The sequence below is a fragment of the Quercus lobata genome, chromosome 4 (assembly GCF_001633185.2).
Source record: "Quercus lobata isolate SW786 chromosome 4, ValleyOak3.0 Primary Assembly, whole genome shotgun sequence".
NCBI lineage: Eukaryota > Viridiplantae > Streptophyta > Magnoliopsida > Fagales > Fagaceae > Quercus > Quercus lobata.
The window spans coordinates 32,156,499-32,166,172 of NC_044907.1; the positions used below are offsets into that span (position 1 = coordinate 32,156,499).

Here is a 9,674-nt window from a genome sequence, read left to right on the forward strand (position 1 = left end):
ATTGTGCTGTTTCTTGGAGTAAAAGTATTCAAGCATTTTCTTTCAAATAACATTTGCAGGTTCCTTGCTTCATCCTTTCACTTCATTTTTGTTCTTCAAGATAAATTTCGCCAAAATTTGATAATTTAGTAATTTAATTGAGTTCATGTTTTGTATCATGTACTTCAGGGTTTTAATTAAAAAATATACCTTGCAAGGTTGTTTTCTTCTTCTTCTTCTTCTTCTTTTGTTTTTTTTTTTTTTTTTTTTGAATTAATTTCCTTTAATAAGTATAAGGGCACGCATTATATTTATTTGGTGTTTTTTTTTTTTTTCCCCATTGGAAGGTGGATGTGAGAGTATCAGTTACTGTTAGTTCAGAGTCACTTCAATTATTTTAAAAAAATCTTTTATTGTCTGCTAGCTGCACCAGAAATTTAGGATTAAATTTTATTTACACGATAAAAATGATTTATGAGAAGAAAAATGTTACTTTTTGTAGGGTAAGCATATATATGGTACGTACCCAAGGAAAAGTACTTAAAATAATTATATAGAAACTCCAATCCAAAGTGAAAAATGTTAAGGATCCTTCCTACCCAAAAAAAAAAAGTAGTTTTCTTAGGATATATATATATATATACAGTGGTGGCTCTAGAAATTTTTTCTAGGATGTTCCTCAAGAAGCATAAATTACAAAATCTAATAAAAAGAAAATAAAGTTTTACAACATAAAGTTTGTGGAGTTTAGTTGTGGTTGTTGTTAGTGTTGCTGAATAGAAATGGATGGCGATGGATGTGGAAAGTAAGTGAGTTTCTTATTTCCTTTTAGCCTTTAGGTTTGATTTAGTAGTTTTAGTTTGAATTGTTTAGTGACTTGTGAATCCATGAGGCATTGAGGATTTTCTTTTCTTTTTTTATAAATATTTGTTGAATTAAAACGTAATCGTGTTGGTGTTGGAGTAGTGATAGTTTTAGTCTGAGATGAGATTGATCTTGTATTGGGCTTTTCTATTGGCATTTGGTTTGAGCCTTGTTAATGGTTTTATTTTATATATATATTTTTGGTTTTTTTCTATGGTTTCATAAACTAGTTACTAGTTACTGGAAAAGAGACTGGTTACTGGTTTTTTGATCGAACCAAGATCCGACCAATGGTCGAATTGGTGACGTCATAAATAATATAATTAATAAAATTTTAAATTATATAAATAAAAACATAATAAGTTTATTACTAATAATATGATAGCAAAATGTAAAAACATAATATTTAGTGACACTTTTTGTGTAAATTTAATCAAATTTCCTTAGAATGGACAATCACATGTTCAATTATAATCATAAAAATAAAATTTTATTTTATATATATAATGAATTAATTAATATTATATAAAAATTAAATAACTTTTTAAGTTTATTCACTTAATTAACTAAAACTTCTATTTTTTTTCTAATCAAAATTATCGGAAAAAGAAAAAAGAAAAGTAGTTGTACAATGAAAAAAACTAAATTTACGTGACTTTGACCAATTAGTTGTATAATATATATTATAATGTTTTTGAGGAAAAGTAGTCATACAATAGCAATGTGCCAGGTAAAGCAATAACTAAAAGTAAAGTCTTAGTATAGGTTTAAAAGAATATAAAAGTATGTGGTTTTTTTTTGCTTGAAAGACCCTAATATATTGTTAAGTTGCTCCAATTATGAACCAAAATTTAATTTTATTTGCATAAAAAAATTCAAGGTGTTCCCAAATTTTTTTTAAAGGTAGATAAATATAAAATTTTAAATTATTATGTATAATTTTTTTTTTTTAATTATGGCTAGGACCACCTTGACCATAAGGTGGGGCCGCCCCTATATGTGTGTGTATATATATATTCATTTGAAAATGTATTATAAATAAAAAAAATATTTTTATGTCAAAATAAACAAAGCATAAACCCTTTTTTTTTTAATCGTGTGAGGGCGAATTTCTTAGTGCACATGGTGCGTGTAGCTAGCAATTCTGTTCGCCGTTGTCTTATTTTTGCTCAAAATCTTTGCCCATTTTCGTCATTTTATAGTCATGATATGTGTGCGAAAATTTACCAATATTTTTATATAGATATTAAATAACAACTTTAATTATCACTTTAAATACTAATATTCAAAAACTTCTACCAATTAACTTTAAAAATAATCACAATCAAAATAAATTATTGAAAAAATTTACTATTTAGCACAATAAAAAGATGTACAAAGGAAAAATTAAAACAAATAACAAAAACTATTGATTAAACTTACACATTCAGATGGATAATAGCAAACACTTGAAACTTCCAAAATGAAAATTAAAAGTTTTTTTTTTTTTTGTGGCTTTTAAAAGTTTTTTTTTTGGGGGGGGGGGGGGGAATTTGTGAAATTTTAAGATATATCTTGGACATTTTGGAGGTTGTTGGATGTATATTCCATCATTTTAATGGTTTTTTTGGGGGGTAGTTATTTTTTTTGTTAATTTGGTAGTTTTATGGTATTTTGGTTATTTTGGAAGTTTGGGGTTGTTTGATAATGTTAAATTACCGATTGTTCTAAGAGCTTAAACTATTAGTGTGAGGACACAATTTCGTAACGAACCTAAACGGTATTGGGTTTGTACGTAAAAAGCCCAAACAATATGATTTGTAGAGCGTGGGTTTGAAAGGCTAGGCCCTGGTCGCTAGGCGGTGGGTTTTTCGTGGTGTTCATGCATGGTTGAGTAGTCGTCACCCCTGGAGTCTTTCTCCTGGAGGTGGGCTGGGAGGCTCTGGTTTTTGGCCATTTTTCTTAGCCCCTTTTTTGGCGTAACTACCTTTTTATTATATAGTCCATCTTGGTTGATCCTAGCCCTCCACTTGTTGGTCGGGCAGATGTTTATTTCAGTATCTATCCCATCAATTGTCCCCTCTTACTTTTTACCAGTTACGAAGATCGAAGCTTACACCGTCCAAACGTCTTTTCTCATTAATCGGATCTGGACGTTGGCAGGTGCATTTAATGCGGAGGGGACGCATTTTCCCTGATCCAATTTTACTCCATGCTTCCGTGTGGGTCCCATTACACTCATATCCTCTTCAGAGGGCTATTTGGGTATAGCCTTCTCCAGTACGTTGGTATTCTCATTGAAGTTTTGGAGTGCCGAGGACAGGGTAGTTCCTCAGTCACTCCCCTTGACCCCCGGCCATTGAATATTCGCCCTCGGCAAAAGACCTCCTCGGCATGGGCCCTAGGCCCAGATAAAGTTTGGGCCGGATTGCCGACTTCTCGGACCCACAATTAGAATATGGTAAATTTAATAATTTAATTATGTACTTCTAATACTCAGTAAATTTAATTATTTAACTGCATACTTTTAACACTCTCCCTCACGTATAGGCCGAAACTACCTTTTAAGATATGTAAGGCTCAACACAAGGGAATTTAAATAGGAGTTAGAGTGGAGGAGATAATGATCGAACTCCAAATCATTCTGATATCATGTTAAATTACAGATTGTTCCAAAACCTAAAATTTGAGTTATTGAGATATAATAAATTTAATTATTTAACTACATACTTCTAACAGATAATAGCTAAATTTTAAATATTTATATTATTATTAAAGATCACTATCATAGTTATTTTTTTTATTTAATGTATTTTATATTACTTAAAAATGGAGCAGTTAAAAGGGGCAATATGCATATTCTATCAAATGTTATCCGTAGAAGTTTTCTTTTTCTATGAAAAATTAGAAAAATTCTAAACATGAATATAGATAGTAATAAACTTGGAAATAAAAATTTCATTATTGGACTAAAAAAATGTTATTTCATTATTCTTATATAAAAACACCTATACAGTTCATTTAAACAAATCCTATACGAATGAAGGCTCTATAATCTTCTTTTATTTAAGAATAATATATAAAAAATATCAATGCTTAAGCGCATTAGTTATCAAATCTCAATTTCACTCTTAATTGATTTATTTTTCTGATAATATTTTCAAAAAAATAAAAAATAAACTATGCCGTTTCACGTAATTATTATTACAAGCATTATTTTAGTGTTTAGGAACATATCAAGCCTAGCCTATTTTGTTCAAGCATGGTTTAGTATCTAAACAAGAGAAATACCATGTCTTCAGCATTTTCAAAAAGTTCAAATTTTGAATGTTAGAATTTTAGGATTTGAAAAGCATATAAATTTAGTTTCCTAGAAGTTTAATTTGAATATTATTGTTTTTTTCCTGAAGTTGCACATAAGTGTGATAAATCTAACAGAAATTAAAAATTAAGACTTAAGTACTTAACTATAGTTTTGACTTTTCCAATCATGAATATTATTAAAATTAGGCTTCATGACAAAATAGAAGATAATTTTTAATAAATTTTTTTGGTTAGGTACAATGAAAGAGGAATTGAAGGAAAATTTATAACCCAATTGATTATAAATAATTCTTGGTATTCAAAATAACGTCAAGCTCTATTTTACTAGGTGATTGAGTTGAAATATATTGAGAAATAATTATATTGTATCGATACTAAATAGATACAAATTATACTAATTTAGTTTTAAATCTGAGTATATTTATTGTTGTTGGAAGGTAGCTACTTTGTGTTTATGCTGCCGTACAAAGATGAAATTCATGAAACCCTGCATCGAAGTTGAGATTGAAGATAGTGATGATATTATTGTAGACGTACCATTAGCCGTAGACCTGGACCCCGATGAGCAGCCCGATTGTTGTATCTACAGGGTTCCCGAAAAACTCCACAAAGTAAATGAAGAACCCTACACTCCAGTGCTGATTTCAATAGGCCCTTTTCATCACCATGAAGAAAAGTTAAAGAAGATGGAACAGTTGAAATTGAGATATTTCAAGGAAGCCTTATATCGGACTAAAAAGGACCAGAAGGATCTTGCAAAATACATTGTAGAGAATGAAGTACGTATCCGTCATTGTTATGCAGAGGAGTTCCATAACATCAACAGTAAAGAATTCATAACAATGATTCTTTTGGATTCTATTTTTATCATTGAGCACTTGTTGAGGACTAAGGAAAACTCACGAAGGAGTTCGCCCTCAAATGGCACTACCTACTTCGAATGTACATGGTGGATACAGGATTTATGTCTGTTTAATTGCAAAAAAGCACGGAGAAACCGAGAAGAAGACAATCAAGAATCGGAAAACCCAGAAGCAGCTGATCATGTCCAAAAGAAGGAGAAACCTTGGCTAAGCTATAATATTTTGCAGGACTTGTTATTACTTGAGAACCAGGTTCTATTTTTTGTTCTAAAGGAATTATATAATTCTGCCTACCAAGACCTTCTTAATGTTCAAGAAAATGAGGACAAGTCCTTTCATAAGTTTGTTGTTGATTACTTCAAACAATTTTTCGAAGATACCGGTTTAAATTGCTCTTTTGATGATTACCAGAAGATATTGGAGGGGAAGCAAGTCAGACATTTAACTGATTTCCTAAGATATTTTCTTCTTCCGCAAAAATGGAAATTTGGAAAAGATATTAAACGTCTACCTTGTGCAACAAAGTTAGCTGAGGCAGGAGTGGAATTCAGAAAAGTCAAAAATAGACGCCTGCTTGATATTAGATTTCAGAAAAATTAGTTATTAGAAAAATGCCCGTGTTTAAATTTGTCATGGATCTTGAGTTGCTTTCCATGCCTCAAATGCTTGCAGAATATGCAACCTGTCTTGGAACTCCAATCCTTTATAGTAGGGGATGCTACTGAATGTGTTATCAGAAACCTCACGGCCTTTGAGCAGTGTCATTATCCACAGGAAGCTATCATCTGTAATTATATTGTGCTATTAGATCATCTTATTGACACTGCGGAAGATGTGGATCTACTTGTTGAGAAAAAGATCCTCGTTAACTGGCTAGGAAACAATGAGGCAGTGGCAACTTTGGTCAACAAACTTTGCCACCAAATTGTGGAAGGCAATCGTTCCTGTTACTATGAACTCAGCGAACAAATTCGCGGGCACTATAGCAACTGTTGGAGCAAACTCATGGCATCCTTTACAAATCTATATTTCCGTGATTTTTGGAGAGGCACCACAACTGTTGTTGCAATTGTGGTCCTGTTTTTCACTTTCTGGAATTTCGTTACCCCTTCTATCATTCACCGTTAAACATTTGTGGTTGGTTCAGTGTTTGTTGGAGACTTGGAGTTGGGAGTGTTTTGCTTCTGGTTGCTTTAGTTGCATCTGAACTTTGTAATAATGCTTTGCTTCTAGTATACCAATTGTATTCATGTTGTAAGTTTGTGATTTCGTTTCAGCAGCATGGATATTGGAGAAGAGTCTGTATTTCAGTAAATATAGCTCTATGATATGTGATCAGAATGAAATCCTATGACATGTAAAGCTAATATTCATTTCTTGCTGTTTTGCTCCAAAACTTTGTTGGGCTGTTTGATTCGTGGAATGTTGCGACCATTACCATAACATTAATGATATGTGATGACATACTAGTATACTACAGCGTTTGGTTCGTTTATATGTACATGACAAGATAAAATTACCAAGAGATTCACATTACAATAACAACTTTATTGTAATGTGATTATCTCATGAGATGGTGATAATCTTATACAATGTAGTAATAATTTATTTAAATGAAAAAAAAAAAAAAAAAGTCATAACTTGTAATTACAAAATTATCATTGAACAAAATGACATAAAGCAAAACTTAAATCGTGAGTTTAACTATGGTTTTCAATTTTGAAATCATGAGTCAGATTCACAATTTTAGTGTTATTACACACATCAAAACCTCCAAAATACCCCTAAAACATCTTTAATTATCGAATATCCTTAATACCTTTAAAATAAGAAAAATACTCCAAGATCTTTAAATTGGCATAACATCTCTTAACTCTCCATTTGACTAAAATACCCTTAAAACATCCAAAATGCCCCTCCAAATTTAGAAAATGACCAGAATACTCTTTAAAAGCCTACAAAATTACCAATAACACCATTGAAACCTCCAAAATGAACAAAATACACAAGAAATCCTCCAAATTGAATGAAATACCCCTAAAGTCTCTAATATGACAACAATACGCTTAAAACCTCCAAAATTTTTAAAAACATTAAAAATGACCAAAATACTTCCCAAAACCTCCAAAATTACTGAAATACCAACAATATCTTTAAATTGACCAAAATATCTGAAAATCTCCCAAATAACAAAAGACATCTAAACTCTTCAAAATTACTAAGTACCTTCATAAACCTTCAAGCTGCCCAAGATACCCATAGAATCTAAAAGTTCACATTACAATAACAACTTTATTGTAATGTGATTATCTCATGAGATGGTGATAATCTTATACAATGTAGTAATAATTTATTTAAATGAAAAAAAAAAAAAATAACAATGTCCATGTCATAACTTGTAATTACAAAATTATCATTGAACAAAATGACATAAGAGCAAAACTTAAATCGTGAGTTTAACTATGGTTTTCAATTTTGAAATCATGAGTCACATTCACAATTTTAGTGTTATTACACACGTCAAAACCTCCAAAATACCCCTAAAACATCTTTAAATATCGAATATCCTTAATACCTTTAAAATAAGAAAAATACTCCAAGATCTTTAAATTGGCAAAAATATCTCTTAACTCTCCATTTGACTAAAATACCCTTAAAACATCCAAAATGCCCCTCCAAATTTAGAAAATGACCAGAATACTCTTTAAAAGCCTACAAAATTACCAATAACACCATTGAAACCTCCAAAATGAACAAAATACACAAGAAATCCTCCAAATTGAATGAAATACCCCTAAAGTCTCTAATATGACAACAATACGCTTAAAACCTCCAAAATTTTTAAAAACATTAAAAATGACCAAAATACTTCCCAAAACCTCCAAAATTACTGAAATACCAACAATATCTTTAAATTGACCAAAATATCTGAAAATCTCCCAAATAACAAAAGACATCTAAACTCTTCAAAATTACTAAGTACCTTCATAAACCTTCAAGCTGCCCAAGATACCCATAGAATCTAAAAGTGATCAAAATGCTCACAAAACTTCTAAAATGACCAAAAATGCCATCCAACTCTCCAAAATAACCAAAATTGAGTTGACACGCCCTAAATTGAATAAGAGACCATAAATGTCTCCAAAATCACTAACATACTCTCAAAACTCAAAACCTTCAAAATAACTAAAATATACCCCCAAAACAACAAAAATGACCAAAATATCCTCTGACCTTTAAAATAACAAAAATACTTCTTATATTTATAAAATAACAAAAATACCCATAAAATCTCCAAATTACCCACTGTAGCTTGTGCATTAGTCTTACCAATTATATGTTGGCCTCCAACCTTAGCTCGTTGATTGTTATGTCTAATGGTTTTTCAGATTGTGGATATAGGACTATGGGTCTTTGGGGGTTAAGAGTTTAGTAATCTAAGTGAAAGGGTAATTTTGTCATATCATTTTCTGAGAGTCAAATGCAAAGCAAATAATTGTTAAAGCTAGCGTTCAGATGAATTGTGGGGTACAAATTATTCGGTTTGTTACAATTTGGGCGATGATTTCAAATTTTTAGTCTCTGTTGCATTGTACAAGTAACCTCATAGTTTATAGTGGATTTTTGTTATTAACCCAGATTAATTATATTGAAAATTTATATTTTATATATTTCAGCAAACTAGATATTAAATATTTTCAATTTTTTATTAAAAAGATTTTATGAATTTACTCCTTTGCCCATATTCACTTTTGGCCATTTTGATAAAGTTTTTGATTGATTAAATTTGTTAGTTGAATTTATTAATTCAAGTAAGACTAGATTAGGATTCAACAAGTGGTATTAGAGCTTAGTTGATTTATTGGATTATTTATTGTGTCAATTATGAGATATCTATGACCGGTAGGTCCTGATGGAATTTGAGAGAAGATTATATTCAGTACAAGTTTGCAGTCCAAGTGTGCATGAGTATGGGTTAAGCAACATAAGTAGTGATTTTTTTTTTTTTCCCCAAAAAAGAAAAGTTTGCTTTGATTAAGTTGGAGCTATCTCAAAAGGAAAAAAAAAATGGTGATAGAATTTGAGTTAGAGTGGAGATTTCTGTGAAATGCCTTAAATTCCTATTGTGACTTGAAAAGTTAATTGGTTTTTTTGTTAAAGAAAGAAAAACTAAATTTGTTTGTTTTTTTGGTTTCCTTGGCGTGGAAAAAAAAAAAAAATCTTAGAGTGGAAGAAAAAACTATCCCTTGTCAAATGAGCAATGAAATAGGAAGTCTTACAAATAAACAATGATGCAAACGATATTTTGGCCCAGGAGTTTTTTCCTTAAAATTGAGAGTGAAATGAAGAGAGATAGAAAGGTGGAAAAAGAAAAACACAAAACTACATTATTTTAGAGAGAGCTGACTGAATTAAACGAATTAGAAATTACACAACAAAATTGAAATTTAGGCAAAATTAGAGAGTGCAATTTTTTTTTTTTTTTTGGATAGTATAGAGTGCAATTTTTAATCGATGGCGTTGATGGGTTTTAGGAACTTTTGTGAGTTAATGGACTGATTGTTTTTTTTTTTGGGCTGAATTAATGGGCTGGTTGTTTTATAATGTAGATGGTGTCATTATCATACCCACACATCAATTCATCTATGTAAAAAGAGAGACCCC

General features: G+C 30.6%; 1 pseudogene; it reads left to right on the forward strand.

Annotated features, from left to right (window-relative positions):
* Window positions 1-4,616: 4,616 nt before the first annotated feature.
* LOC115985044 lies at window positions 4,617-6,382 on the forward strand (annotated as a pseudogene).
* Window positions 6,383-9,674: the final 3,292 nt, after the last annotated feature.